Source organism: Sturnira hondurensis, unplaced genomic scaffold (genome assembly GCF_014824575.4).
Source record: "Sturnira hondurensis isolate 20B ecotype Veracruz unplaced genomic scaffold, ASM1482457v3 Scaffold0000880, whole genome shotgun sequence".
Lineage (NCBI taxonomy): Eukaryota > Metazoa > Chordata > Mammalia > Chiroptera > Phyllostomidae > Sturnira > Sturnira hondurensis.
The window spans coordinates 15,260,144-15,276,322 of record NW_028073511.1 but is presented as its reverse complement, the minus strand read 5'-3'; positions in this window follow the sequence as shown (position 1 = coordinate 15,276,322).

Sequence of the window (16,179 nt, the reverse complement as noted above, 5' to 3'; positions counted from 1 at the left end):
TGCATTCTTTATTTTTGACTGATTTTTTCTTTATAGTTTCTAAGTCTCTGTTCGTGTTATTGAGTATCATAATAATAATTACTGTAAACTATCTGTATGATAAATTGCTTACTTCCATTTCATTTATTTCTTCTTCTCTAGAATTTTCTTGTTCTTTCATCTGGGTCCTGTTTCTTTGTACTCTCTTTTTGGTTTCTTCCTTGTGCTTGTTTCTATGTATTAGGTAGATCTACAAAGATTCTGGTGCAGGTCTTTGTCAGTTACTCCCTGTGAATGGCCCTGGACAATGTGTTTAGAGCTATCATTAACCTACAACACATGACTTTCTCTGCTGAGCCTGAGTATGTGCAGAAAGAACCAGGCTATACACTAAGGCTGGCTTTTACCAGCACCAGGCTGGGGGAGGGTTAGCTAAAGTCTCAGAGCTCCCAGAAATCTGCCTTTGCCTGAAGGCTTTCTCTTGGAAATAACCTCCAGCTGTAATCTTTAGCAACCAAGCCTAAACTACACAGGGTGGGGTGAGAATGATTCCTGTGGGCGGGGCCAGTGCTTTCCTTCAGGTTGATGCCGCTTGGAAGGGACATTCTGCCTGAGAAAGATGGCTTCTGCAGTATACAGGCTGACTCAGCACAAGGATCCTGGGAGCTGTTCCTTCCATTTTACACTAAGAACCCCCAAACCCCAGACTTTCCTCATGCATCTGTAATCCACTCTCACCTCCTTCAGCCAGAGCCCAGGGTAAGTGGCTGTAAATGAGATTTTGTGCATTGGTCTTTTAAGAGGCACTCTGTGTCTCTAGATATCTGTCCCTTGTGGACAGAAACTCAGCTGCTTTTTACAACCAAGTGTAAACTGGGAACTCCTTTCCCAGTTCAATTGCTGTGGACTAGGGTGCCACACTTCTCAGGGGGAACCTCCTGGCTGCTGAACTATCCCTTCAGAATTGCAGCGGATGCCTGTGAGAACCTAGCCAGACTTTAAGTCCCTTGTCTGCCCTCCCTACAGTCTTCTTGTGGTGACATGGCTTCTTCCATCTGTCCTTGGTTATAAGGTTTCTCTCCAACTAGATTTCTCCTGGTTATTCAGGAAGATTTTCTTTAATCTAGTTGTAATTCCAGTTTTGTCCTAGGAGAAGGTCGGCATAACTTCCACTTACTCCTTTGCCATCTTAAAATGCTATGTCTATTTTAACACATATCTGTTATTTCTCTATTCCTCTACTACCATTCAATTTATCTTACCCTTTGATGCAATTAAAAATACAATGCACATACCAGAATACTTTAACTTAAACATTTTAGCAAAAACATCACTACCCAGGCCAGGGTTCAATATTTGTTCACTATTCTCTAACAAATATTAAGTAATTTTCTTAAAGAATAATTTACATAGAAAAAAGTTTACCCTTTTCATGTGCAGTTTTATGAATTTGATGGTAATTTGAATTTATGAATGTGAAACTCAAGGTGCAGGATATTTCCATTATCTCAAAGTTTCCTTGTTGCCCCATTGTCTTCCCTTTTCCTACCATTAACCCCAACAGTTACTATCCAGATTTTTTTAATGCCTCTTTTTCCAGAAGGAAATGTAAGTAAAGTCATAGGTTACCTATGACCATATCTGCCTTCGGGAATATCAACTTTGTATTCCCTAGAAAAGTTTTATGTAAAACATATTTCATTTTTATTAACCTATTCAAATTTCCTTTTAAATTATTTCCTTCTGGATTAATTTCTCATTCAAATCCAATTCTGTTTTCAAACAACCATCCAGTTTTTATGTTTATTTAATAAGGACAAATTTAGGTTTTAATAACCTCTGGGCCTACATAATACTTTCTGCCTTCCCATCCACCATGGGCATTTGTTTTCTGAAGGTAATTTCTTGTTCAGCTCTAACATCCTGTAACTTTAAAACTATGTTTTTTTCCCCCTGCTCTTCTGACCCTCAGGATGTTTTGTAGCCAGAACTTATCTATGATGGGAGGTTGAAAATTAGTGCATACAGGGGGCTATGTTTTTGGTTGTAGCAAATGTAGATATTTGATAAAGTTTAGTCGGATAGTTGATCTCTGACAATTACTGCACATCATATGGAAAAAGAAGTAAAATGAGAAAAAATGCATTTAAGACATCTTTTACTGATGATATTATGCATTCTTTACTTTATGCACTAATGTTTACTCTATTTGTACCAGAGTGCTATTTATGGTCTAAATACAGTTCATGATACTGAAGCTCTGGACCCTCACATGCTCTATAAATGCATATGAATCACAAATAAATGGCTGGAGCCCTATTCCCTGCCCCCAGCTTCTCTTTTTATCTCAAGCAAATTTACTCTTTCTCCTTCCTTTCTCTTTTCTTCACAATGTGTCCCTTAATTCTCTTATGTATCCCCATGACTTTATTATTAATTAAAAATAGCTATCTTATACCTACCTTGCAAGAGTGCAAATAAATAATTGTGGGACTTATAAACTTACATAGCACTAGTAAACATTGCAAATGCTCTACTTCCTTCTAATAAATTAAATAACTTTCTAGGTATAATACTATTAGTTCTTACACATAATGCTCAACTAGGAAAGTGGTGAAACACTTCTATCAAGGGAGAATAAAACCGTTGTGTCTTATATGTCTAATTTGATCATTGCTATCTATGAATAACACAATAATAAATTCACCCTTCTCCCAGGTCTTTTATGAGTGAGCTTTTCCTATTGTCAGCACAGTAGCATTCTCTCAGCACGACCACAAACACAAGCTCAGAATTAAAAAGACATTTCACTTGAATTAGGTAAGTGCTGTTAACGTTAGTCATGTTGTAAAATTTATTTCCCCCTTTTTTATGACTGTGTGATCTGGTAGAAATTTAAGCACCTCTAGATAATGATGTCTACCAACTACAAGAATGTTATGAATTTACCTCGTAAAAGAATGACATAGAAATGTAAAAACTTTTGTACTTTTTCTCCTGCCTTTTGGATAGTGAGAGTTAACAACAACAATAACAACAGCAAGAAGAGCTGTACCCAGTCTTCAAAAAATATCCAAAAGTTCAAAACCTTTACTCTAATTTATATTAATTCTTACCTGTATTTAATTGTCATTTCAGTGATGTATAAGCAATTATAAAATACAAATTTATTGTAGTAAAACAATACAATAGCATCAATAGTAATATCTTTTAAGTTCTTTATTTTATAGCTCAATAGTACCAAGATACATATTAGATTAGTTCCTGTTGAAAACAGGCTTTTCAAAAAACTGCAGCTTGGTCTCCTGGGTACCAAGCTTCATTACAACATCTCTCCCACCTGTCACTTGCTATGCTGTTCTAGCTGGATGGCTGCAAGTACTTTTAAAAGAAAAAAATTCTAGCTGACTCTAGTTTAAGAACTATCTTTTGAAGAATTACAAAAAAAGTCAGTTAAGTAGTAGCTTCCTAGAAACATACTAGCTAATTACAAAAAGAACACGCAGGAATACTCATCAATGTTTCTATAAATTACCCTGCATTTCAAAGAGAGTTGTCTATTGATGTGTTTTATATTCATATTTCTTTTTTAAAAGTATTTTATTTATTTATTTTTAGAGAGGGGAAGTAAAGGAGAAAGAGAGGGAGAGAAACATCAATGGTTGCCTCTCATGTGTACCCTTTTTGGGACCTGGCCTGCAACTCAGGCATTTGCCCTGACTGGGAATCAAACCAGCGATCCTTTGCTTCACAGGCCCCTGCTCAATCTACTGAGCTACATCAGCCAGAGCTCATATTTCTTAATGAATTAAAATTGTTATCATAGATTATAATGAACTGAGTTTGGGTTAAAACTGATAATGCACAATAAATGTTATCTTATCTGAAGGGATAGCATTACTATTCAAAGGATGTTGTTGAACCTACAAGGACCTACAATCATGAGACAATTGGAGCGATTACTGCCAACAGAGTACCTAGCAGGAGGAGAATGATTTTAGACTAACTTGGAACAAGAACATTTTAGTAACTACCAGTTTATATTAATTTACAGTATAATTAAAAAGATTATTATCTGTTATCTGTATGTATAATGCATTTGTGAACATGTGTACCTACAGAAAGAGAGAATAATGAAGACAACATAATATGTCCTGCTTCTGTCTTAAACAATGTTAATAACAATGAAAATAACATCAGCTTGCTCTAGGCAATAACTGTTCCTTAGAAGATGGGTATGTAAAAAAACTAGTAGCTTAATTATCAAGTTTAACAGCAGGCTTAACAAGACTCACATCTAAGCTTTTTCTTGTTCATGATCCCCAATCCAAAGATATTACATCAAATTCTGACTATCCCAAACAACGTAAAATCATCCAGTCTTTAATCTTAATCTCAAATTCAATAAATTTTAATAAATGTCAAAGTCATTTTCCTATTTTGAAACATTTCCATGATTCTGTGAAGGTGGTCTTCTCATTACTGCAATAGATTGAATAAATCTCACACTGTTCCACTGCTTCATTATTGCTCTTATGGAGATTAATAAATCTCACACTGCTCCACACACACACATATACACATGTGTATACATATGTATATATTTGTATATATACACACTATGTGTGGAGAGTGTTATACTGTATTATGTATATTCAAGGTACTATGAAGAACAACATTTAACTATATTTATAAATAAGAGTTAAACTATGTATGTCATGTATTAAAATTAAATGTTTAGAAATTGCCAAAAATGCTCCAAATAATTTCTCTTTAATCATGCCATAAACCCTATCAAACAGCCGTAATATTATACTTATTTTATAGGTGAGAAAATTTGGGCTTATACAGGTGACATTATACACTCATTATACCATAAGTACGTGTAGGGATTTGGACCCTAGTTTACAATTTCAGAGTCCATATGCTAAACCACACACTTAGTAGCATAAAGAGCAGTATAATGGTATGAGGCAAAGAAGAAATCAATACCATTTCTCCTTTAATCAATAAAGGTAATAACATATACCTTTACTTATAATTTTGATATTTTAAATCATGGATACATTTTATTGATTTTTACTATTTAAATATCGCATTGAAATATTTATCTTGATTACTGAGTTTTTAGCTCCCTATTAAATGTTTTACTCCAGGAAGCAGCATCAATAAAAAAATATCCAATCTTGGCTGGTGTAGCTCAGTGTATTGAGTGTGGGCTGAGAACCAAAGTGTGGCTGATTAGATTCCCAGTCAGGGCACATGCCTGGGTTGCAAGCCAGGTACCCAGTGGGTACCACGTGAGAGGGAACCACATGTTGTATCTCTCCCTCTCTTTCTCTTTTACTTCCCTTCTCTCTAAAAATAAATAAATAAAGTATTTTAAAAAAGTATCAGTATAGGCATTTAAAATCCACCTACAAATAACCTAGAAAAGTATAACATAACATCACTGGTGCATTTTCCCAAATCTTTAAAAAGGGAATATCAATTCTTCACAAAATCTTCAAAATAAAAAGAAAGGAGACAAAAGTGTGCAATTCATTTATTAGGCCAGTATTACCCTAATACCAAACTGAGAGAAAAGCTTCATAAGATATGAATACTACACATCAATAATAATCATGAACACAGATACAGAATTTTTTTTAATCCTAATCAATTGAATTCACTAACATATGTCTCTGGAATGTAACATTGATTTAACATCTCAGGTCAGTTAGTAAAATGCATTATGTCAATGAGATAAAGGACAAAATACATGTTCATACAAATATATGCAAAAATTGATTTGACAAGACTAAATATAAGCTTACAATAGTAGCACTCAACAAATTAGCAATAGCAAGGAATCTACTCAATCTAATAAAAAGGCATCTCCAAAAACCCACCGCTAACATCATACTTAATGTTTCAAGACTGAATGCTTTCTCACTAAGGTTAGGAATATGAAAAGGAAGTCTGCTCTTGCTACTGCTATTTAACATTAAATGGGAGATTCTAAATTGAGCAAGATAATGAAATAAAATCCACCTGAATTGGAAAGGAAGAAACGAAGACTATCTCTATATTCAGATAACATGATCTTATAGATAATAAATATTAATACATTATCAAAAGTATCAAGGACTAAGAGATGAGTTCACCATGGTTGCATTCAACAAAATCAATATGCAAAAATGAATTTTATTTCTATACAACAGCAATGGATAATCCAAAAATGAAATTATGGGGGAAATTCTATTTATATAGCATCTGAAAGAGTAAGTTATCTAAGAATAAAGTTAACCAAAGAGACGAAAAAAAAGCAAAGAAGAATTATATAATGGCAAAGTTATCCGATACACATGAATCAGAAGACCTGATATTGTTAGATGCAATGTACCACAAAAGAGTCCACAGATTCAAGACAATATCTATGAAGACTGCAGCTGGCATCTTTGCACAAAATGACAAACTGATCCTCATATGCATATGAATATTCATAGATCCCAGAATAGTCAAAATAATGTTGAAAAAACAGAGTTGGAGTACTTGTATTTTCTGGTTTCTAAAGTTACAACAAGTCTACTACGGTAATCACATCAGTATAATATTCATATAAAATAAACCTCTAAATCAATGGAATAGAATTTAATTTCTAGAAGTAAACCCTCCTGCTTACAGTTAAGTTATTTTTGGCAAGGATGACAACATGTGTCCATGGGAAGATAGAGGTAATTATAATTTTTAAAGAATACTTAATAAAATTGAGGAAATCCTATCCTGTATGCTTGTTTTAGTAACTTCAAGGCTGCTGGTGTTTACAGCTACCATAATTATAAGGCTACTGCTGTTTAAAGCTATCGTGGAGCTGGGCAGAAGCAGAGGCGAACAGAGCAGGTTCACGTGCCACAACTCTTGTTTATACTGAGGCTAATCAGTTTTTCTTGAATTAGGTACTTCTCAGATTGTCACAAAGCTGTGCTTAATTTATAGAACTTAAGAAATATAATTTTAACAGTTTTTCCAGAATTCTTGTTGATTTTATGGATGGCTGGATTTACATAAATTCTTACTCTGCTTTTACAAGGGCTCTAATCACCAATTCTCTGAGTATGTAAAAAGCATACCATTAGAATACAAGAGCGTCATTTTACAAAGTGACTACAGTGACAGGCTTGATGTGTGAGTGACAACTGTCATAACTTTGGTAGATTCAGGTTCAGAGTCATGGAATACTGGCATCTTGGTAACATTAGTCTAAAGATTAAATACAGGTTATGTCAAAGATGATAAGCACCTGAAATATATACATTTGAAGATTCTCCAGAAGGCAGAAAGAGCTGATATAAAGTGAGAATCTGTGATGATGAACTAGTTCAATAGTTGAAAAAATTACAGCAAAGTAACATCAACAGTCTAGCAGAGTTCCCAAATGTGTCTGAGAAATCTCAGGTTTGTTTCTTCTAGGCAGAGGGATAAAGAATAAAATAATATTTCTTCTCTTATTTCAGTTAATAAACAGCATTCTACTATATGCTAGGTATTATGTTAATAGGTATATGTGAAACAAACATCAGGAATTTTTGTCTCAAACAGTCTTAGTATCTATTGGGTATTTTCATTTGGATGACAGGCATTAAGATTTACACCTACTAAGTTATTGAAATTTACTTCTTCCTCTGCAATTTTTCAATCTTATTTACCATCTACTCTGTTGTGACAGCATCCTTGCTCACTCTCTGGCTTCAGCTAATTAATCATAAAGTATATTTGATTACTTTGTTCCATTATCTTTTAATATTGTCCATGTTTTTGCATCATCTTTGGTTCGGGCCACACACTCAGTAATTTGTACTTATTATCTGATGTACTAAGTAAAGTCTCACCTTTGTCAGTTCCAATATACTATCATAATCAGAGTGATATAATAGAGGACAAATATGAGAATGTCAAGCTTTTGAATTTGTTCTGATCATTGTATCTTTAAAGCATCCCTCCTGACATTTTGGTCTAGATAATTTTTTGTTGTTTTCCATTTAACAGCATCCCTGATTTCTCCCTGTTCAATATTAGTGGCACAGCCATCCCTACAATCTTGAAAAACAAAAATGTCTCCAAATGTTGCCAAATGATGCCTTAAAAGGGCAAAATAGTCCCTCATTGAGAACCATTCCTCCAGACAATCATGAAAAATCCGACATTCAGAATATGGCATATATGAGTCATCTTAACCAGGAACCATTTGCTGGAGAACTGGCTTCCTATCCCTCCTCATTGATTGCAGGGATACTTGTCTGATATAATGTCTTTAGGAAAGGGGCAACTGATTGTCTTGTTTATGACACTGTTCCAAACATATAACCTCTGTAGAAATAATCTCAAGTAAATCTATTTTTGGTTCCCTCCCAACAAAATCAAGCCCAGTCTCCTGAAACTTCTAATGAATTCCAGGCCCCATTAAGAAGATCCTTATGCACTAGAGAAACCATGATTTATAGATAAAAAAAGGTTTCAACAAGAGATGTTGAGGTCAATGCCAAACAATTTTCAAAATTAACAAATTGAGACCTAAAAATATCAAGTAAATCACTCTGTAATCCTAAAGTTATTATTGGACAAATTGAGGTCAGTTTGTTTTAGTAGTCTAGTACTATTTCAACTAAACCAAAAATAAAAATTTAAACAATAAAGTGTGATTGGGAACTTCTTAACGAAGGAAACCATCTCTGTATATCTTGGGGGGCCCAAAGTATTATACTGCAATATAGTGCAATCTGGCAAACTATGATTTATTCATCAGGAAAGATAAGTAATCCTCGAAGTGTGCTCTGTTTAAAGAAAGTAATATCATCTAAAACATTGTTTTCAAAATATTCAACCAACATTGCAAAATAAAAATATTTTGGCACTCTTCAGGAACTTGGAAACCAACTTTTAGGGAAATAGCTTTCTTAGATATGATAAGACATTCTAAGAGTAAAAAAATATATATTTACTCTATGGTTAAAATGAAGAGCTATAATAAAGATTCCACTTTTGAAATGATATATTATTTAAGCTATAAACTATGAAATTTTATATTTCCTGATATGCTCATTTAAAGTAATTTAATATACTTTACATATATACCTTAAGCCAGTAAATGTATGATAAAAATTATAATCCACCTATCGTGAAAAATAGAATCTAGTTTTCCAGAAGTAAATTTATAGCACCAGTAGTTCTATGACTGCTTGATTTTAAACGAACTGACAACACAGCAAAGTCCTTGCTGAGGCTAATTTATGGATACAAGGTAGGAGGTGTTAAAACTGTAAAGCATTTGGAGATTCACGGTGCCATGGCAACTCATTTTTTAAAAATTTACCATAGACCTAATAAAATGCTATCCTTACAAGGAATTTGGTAGTATGAAAACTAGACATTCTTAATTTTAATTCTTCTGAGATTCTTATAATACACTGAACATTTCTTCATAATCTCTTTATGACTAATTTCTGTAAAATGGGAAATGGTAGTAATTATAGTAAAATATCAGTGTTAGTGCTGTTTTTTTTAGTCATACCACATAAAGCTATTTTAATATTTTAGAATTAACATGTGCTATATGTTGTATGTGTTAGTGTTGCTTAGTAATATAATAGCAGGTGCTTGAAATCTTTTGGGGAGAATAAGTGATTAATTAATAAGCATGACTTACTGAAAATCTATTTAGGTTATGCACTGTGTTACATAGCTTATAGCTGACAGTTGTTGACTAAATTTTTTTGTCACCTAGAGACTGCTTTATATTAATTATCATACATACTTTGTAGAGCACACTGTGAGGTGATTTAACTGACCTTATTTTTTTCTGATTAAAAAATCAAAAAGGGAAACCCAAAGAGACTAAATTGTTTCTCACTATTACATAGCCCAAAAGAAGTAAATTGTGATGAAAACTCTTCCGTCATAACTAGTATACCATGGCTTTTTCTAGAATAACACATTGACTCTGAGTGAATAAATGAAAGAATGAATCAGTCAAAAATATAATCTTGACTTTACTAAGAAATACACTTGTAAAACATCTTTATTTCATATGAGTTAATTATTCAACCTCCCATTTGAACAAGTACAGCATGTAGAAGAATGCTTCTCCTCTTCAAAGATGTCTGCCTTAATTCCCAGTACCTGTGAATGTGTTATGTTGTGTAGGAAGAATTAATGTTGCAAATAAAAATAAATTTGCTAATCAGCTGACTTTAAAGAGGAATATTTTCTTGGATTATCCAGGTAAGCCCAATGTACTCAGAAGTTTCCTTAAAAGTGGAGGGGGAGGTAGAATGTGAAAAGTGATGCAATGGGAAGACAAAAAGAACCACCATTGCTGGATTTGAAAATGGAGGAAAGACAGCATAAATCAAGGAATGTGTGTGATCACTAGAAGCTGGAAAAGGTCAGAAAATGGATTCTCTTACAAAGTCTCCAGAAGGACCGCCTTGATTTTAACCCAGGAGACATGCTGGACTTCTGACATACAAAACAGCAAGGACAACAAATATGTGTTGTTTTAGACCATTAAGAGAGTGTGATTTATTACTGCAGCCATAGGTAACTAATACAGGTAGGGTTCGTAGATATTTATTTGGCTTCAGTGAAATACATGGTTATTTATAGAATAGAAACATCCTCTCTTTTGTCTAGTTTATTTGAAGGGAAGGTGGCACGTGCTCTTTAGGTGACTATGAAGCCAAAGAAGAAATAGAGTTCGGAATTTCTCAAGGGGTCTGATGTCCCTAAAGATATGTGGACACCTCAGTCAAATAAATTCTAAAATACTATGCTCAATTAAAATAATTATTGCCCTGGCTAGTGTAGCTCAGTGGATTGAGTGTGGGCCTGCAAACCAAAGGATTGTGGTTTGATTCCCAGTCAGGGCACATGCCTGGGTTGCAGGCCAGTTCCAAGCAGGGGACCCACGAGAGGCACCCATACATTGATATTTCTCTCCTTCTCTCCCCCTCTAAAGATAAATAAACAAAATCTTAAAAAATAATTATTATTAAATAATAAGTCCTGAATTATTATTAAATAATTAAATATTTAACTATTATTAAATAATAAGTTCCAGACTTGTTAAATAATGGCTAACAAAAAATTAAAAGCATAACTTTTATAAGAATAAAGAACAAACCAATACCAAGTAATTGTTTCAACTCATTAATAAGGTATTAAAATCATTTTAGAAACTATATAATACATACTTTTATCAAAATATTGGGAGGAGATTACTAGATTGATATATAATATTATTGTACTAGGAGATATACAATATTGTTGATAATATCCTTCAGATAAAAAATTGAAACTTTGGGATTACCTTTGGACTATACAGAAATTATTTCCATTTCCCTTTGTCTAAATCTTCAGGTTGAAATGTAACTTCAGAGATTCTGTGCCCTTAAAAGGAAATATCAATAGAAAGCATAGGTTTCCCCCAAAACTCAAGAGAGATAATCACCAAATTTGTTTTTAACAATGGCCCTGCAGGACACTGGAAACCATAATGTGTTCCCTTTACCTATATTCAAATTTGGATAATTTTTATTAACAGTTCTCAAATTCTGATCATGTTTTAGAATTACTGTTGATGACAAAAATTCTCATTTTATTGTGTGTTTCCCTGATTATTTACTTAGATACAGAAAGTTACATCAATAAAATGTGCAAGGCCCCCTTGAATGCACCGTATAAACAACTACTGAGGTCAGATATTTTCTTTCAAATTTCATTGAGTCAGAGGATTTATATTCTAAAATATTATTATTATTTGTTCCTATAGGATGTTACAAACCAACTCCAAGAATTTCTATTTAGAGGTAACTCTTATAGTACCTAGAGGTTTGTTGAAATCTTCCACTTTCTTACTCAAATTTGTTCAAGTCCCAAACTTGCCAGAAAATTATCATTGCATCATGTATGCATTGGCTCTATAGTATAAGTGTGCAATTTGTTTTTTAATGGTGAGGTTCTCATACATAATTACAGGTGAATTAACACTTCTCAAACATCATACTACCTGGAATAAACTTTCTTGCCCAACTGATGGCCTATATGTTCCTTATTTTTCCTATTAAAATAGCTACATTGTCAATAGAACTGAAACCTGGGATTACCTTTTGACTGGACGGAAATTCTTTCTATTTTCTCTTGTCTAAGTCTTCAAGTTGAAAAGTAACTTCAAAGATTCTGTGCCCTTAGTAAATTATAAATATCAATGTCAAACATAGGTTCTTCTGCTTCCAAAAGGAGATAAACATCAAGTTTGCCTTATCTATGACTATGCAGGACCCTGGAAGGTCATACTGTGCTCCCTTTGTCTATATCCCTAAAGAGTTCTATGTGCATTGAATCTGCATTACAAGTGTGCAATTTGTTCTTTAATGGTGAGCTTGTCATACATAATTACAAGTCAATAAATACTTCTCAAACATCACGCTACATGGGATAACCTTTCTTACCTAATTAATGGTCTGTCTGTTCCTTATTTTTCCTATTAAATAAACTATATTGTCATAAAAATTAGAAGATTCATTAAAAGTTTTTTATTCTGAATTCTGAAATTTGGTGAGAATTATATCCCATTTAAGATGTTTTACTTCCATTTATAAAATGAGAACCTACTAAATGAGAGTTAGAGAACTCATAAGAAAAAAAAGGCAATATACATATGAGAAAATGAAACACGAATAATAATAATATTCCAAAACAAATGACTACAACTAAAATTCTCTCTTTGGGCCATTAATAAATGGCTCTTGTTTCTTTGAGTCTGTGTTCACCATTAAGTTATTATATAGCTGCCTGCCTCTGGAACAGAATCCATGAAATTATGGCCTTTTCTTGGTAGGTACACTCTTTGCAATTGTGTTAGCACTATTAATTTAATCTCTGAAACCTGTGGTAATAAATAGATTTATCAAAATTCCATTATTAAAAATACCTGGTATTGTCTCTCCTGTGGGTCTGTGAGACTGTTTTTCTTTGTTGACGATACAAAGCCTAGCTTGTGACGAAGCTGAGCCTTCAAATAAGCATTAGAAGAAAGTAGAAAGTTCTTGCTTGGTAAAATAACTCCATTTGTTGTTAATAAAGTTATTAACTTTTTTGTTACTATTCATTTTGTGTTTTTATTCTTTTTAAAAAGATTTTATTTATATATCTTTAGAGGGGAAGGGAAGGAGAGAAGGAGAGAACTATCAATGTATGGTTCCCTCTCATGGGTCCCCTGCTGGAAACTGGCCTGCAACCCAGGCATGTGCCCTGACTGGGAATCAAACCACAATCCTTTGGTTTGCAGGCCCACACTCAATCCACTGAGCTACACCAGCCAGGGGTGTTTTTATTCTTTTATTGACCCCCAGCATTATTGTGACATGTTTAATATTTAGCATTGCATAAGTTTAAGGAGTATATAAATATCAGATAGTAAAAGTTTCTTTTTGATAAAATAATCATTACATATTAATGTAATTTAAATTTAATTTGAAGATAACTTATTTATACAAAGGAGAGCAAGACATATAAAGGGTATTTTAATCTCTTCTTCCAAGTGTACAATCTACAAAATATTTACTTTGAAATATTTTACAAACTGTCCTTTGATTTGACAAATCTCCCTATGAAGGTCTTCCAATAGTATTGTGTCTAGTTGAGAAATATGAAATCTTCTAAACAAAGCAATTTACCTAGTACATGTCCATATTTCTGTAAGGTGAAGAATAATTCTTTAAAATTGCCTAAGGGCCTCTGGAAAAATTGAAGAATGATTTACGGGTGAAAGATACACTAATTGTTTTCCGTTAACTTTTGAGTTTGATACTGAGGAAGCAAATTCAAAGAACTACCAATGATTGTAGTTACTGAGAAACATCAATTTGATTACTTATTAATCAAAGTTACAACATACTATTTTTAAATAAACACAGAAAGTAAGGTAATTTAAAAAACCTCAGTTTGTTTTACAATCAAGAGCATGGCAAAATCAACAGAAATTATTGTTGTGAGACAGGAATTATTGTTGTGAGACATCAAATCTTCTATTTAAAAAGATTGTACAGAGAATACCAATTACACTTTTACCACCACTTTTAAAGATCTATTTTTCTCAATTTCTTTCTTCAGTGTTCTGTAGTTTTCCATTTATAAATTTTTTACAGCCTTGGTTAACTTTACACCTATGTAGTTTATTTTACTTGCTGCTATAGTAAATGTGATTCTTTTCTTAGTTTCTTTTTCTGATAATTCATTTTTGGTGTACTAGAATGCTATTGATTTCTGGGTATTGACTTTGTATCTTTATACTTCGCTGAATTCACTTATTAGGTCAAGTATATTTTTGGTGGAGACTTTAGTGTTTTCTTTTTTTTTAAGATTTTATTTATTTATATTTAGAGGGGAAGGGAAGGAGAGAAATACCAATGTATGGTTGCCTCTCGTGAGTCCCCTGCTGGGAACTGGCCAGCAACCCAGGCATGTGCTCTGACTGGGAATGGAACCATGATCGTGTGGTTCGAAGGCCCACGCTTAATCCACTTGTGAAGATGTGGGTAAATGGGAACCCTAGCGCACTGTTGGGAATGCAGGCTGGTGCAGCCACTGTGGAAGACAGTATAGAATTTCCTCAAAAAATTAAAAATGGAAATACTTTATGACCCAGCAAATCCACTGCTGGGAATGTACCCTAAGAATCCTGAAACACCAGTTCAAAGAAACTTATGCACCTCTACGTTCAGCAGTATTATTTACAATAGTCAAGTGTTGAAAACAGCCTAAGTGACCATCACTAAATGAATGAATTAAAAAATTGGTACATTTACACAATGGAATGCTTCATTCATGCAGAAAGAGAAAAAGAAATCCTACCTTTTGCTACAACATGGATGGAACTGGGGACTATCGTGCTAAGTGAAATAAGCCATTCGGCAAAAGACAAATACCATCTGACCTCACTTAACACTGAAATCTAAAGCAAATTGAACTAAAGACAAAAATAGAACCAGAGACATGGAAACATGGAACAGACTGACAGCTGTAGGAGGGGAGGAGGAAGGAGGGAATGGTGGAGGGAATGGAAAGGATTATTCAAACAACATATATGAATGACTCCTGGACATGGACATGGACAATGGAGAGGAATTGACTGTGGGAGAGAAGGTTGAGGTGGGTGGAAGGGGGTGAAAGGAAAAAGATAGAACAACTATAATAGAACAAATAAAAATAAAATAGAAAAAGATAGAACTAATACTATGAAATCAGTTAATATCTCAGAGAAAACCAAATTCTAGTTTTGCATTAATATAATATTTGTCAGTAAATAATTCACTAGCTACCTTACATTTTGAAATTATAAATAAGAACATGAAACTTTGCAAAAAACAAATTAACATATTAATGCTGCTTTTAGCTTTATTATTTGCAGTTCCTATGAAGTGAGGCAAATAATTTACTTCCTGAGAGCTATAATTTTCTGTATCTATTTAAATATTGTCTTTATCTTCTTTTATAGTCTAAAATATCCAGGCACTTTAAAACAAAACAAACTCAGTTTTTATTCATGATCAGAACTTATTTCATTGCCTTTATAAAATATTGAACTTTTCTGCCTGGCTGGGGTAGTTCAGTGGATTGAGCACTGGCCAGTTCACAGGTTCAAATACTGGTCAGGGCACATGCCTGGGTGGCAGGCTGGTCCTAGTTGGGGACATCTGAGAGGTGCATCCAAGAAGCATCGGATCTATGTTTGTCTCCCTCGCTTGCCCTCTCTCTAAAAATACATAAATAAATAAAGTCTTTAAAATTCTGTACTATTCTGCCATTTCTCTTAACACCTGTCATCTAAACTTTTAATCAAATTAACCTAATTCTATTTCATCACAGGCATCAAAGCAATCTTTAATTTTACATTCCATCTGATTATTTGGAAAGGGGGAGTTGCTTTTTAATAACATATATTAACAAAATTTAGAAATCAAGATACAGTTTTTAGAAATATGATTCAGATAAAATATATGAACTTTATCCACAAGTTGACATTGAAGATTAAATTTCTCAATAAAAAAGTGACATCTCTAATATAAACAAGTCTATTTTAATTGTTACTACAGAACTAGATGGTCAGAGAGTTTGTAATTAAAACAAATTAAAATTCTACAGCATTCGTTATATTTTATT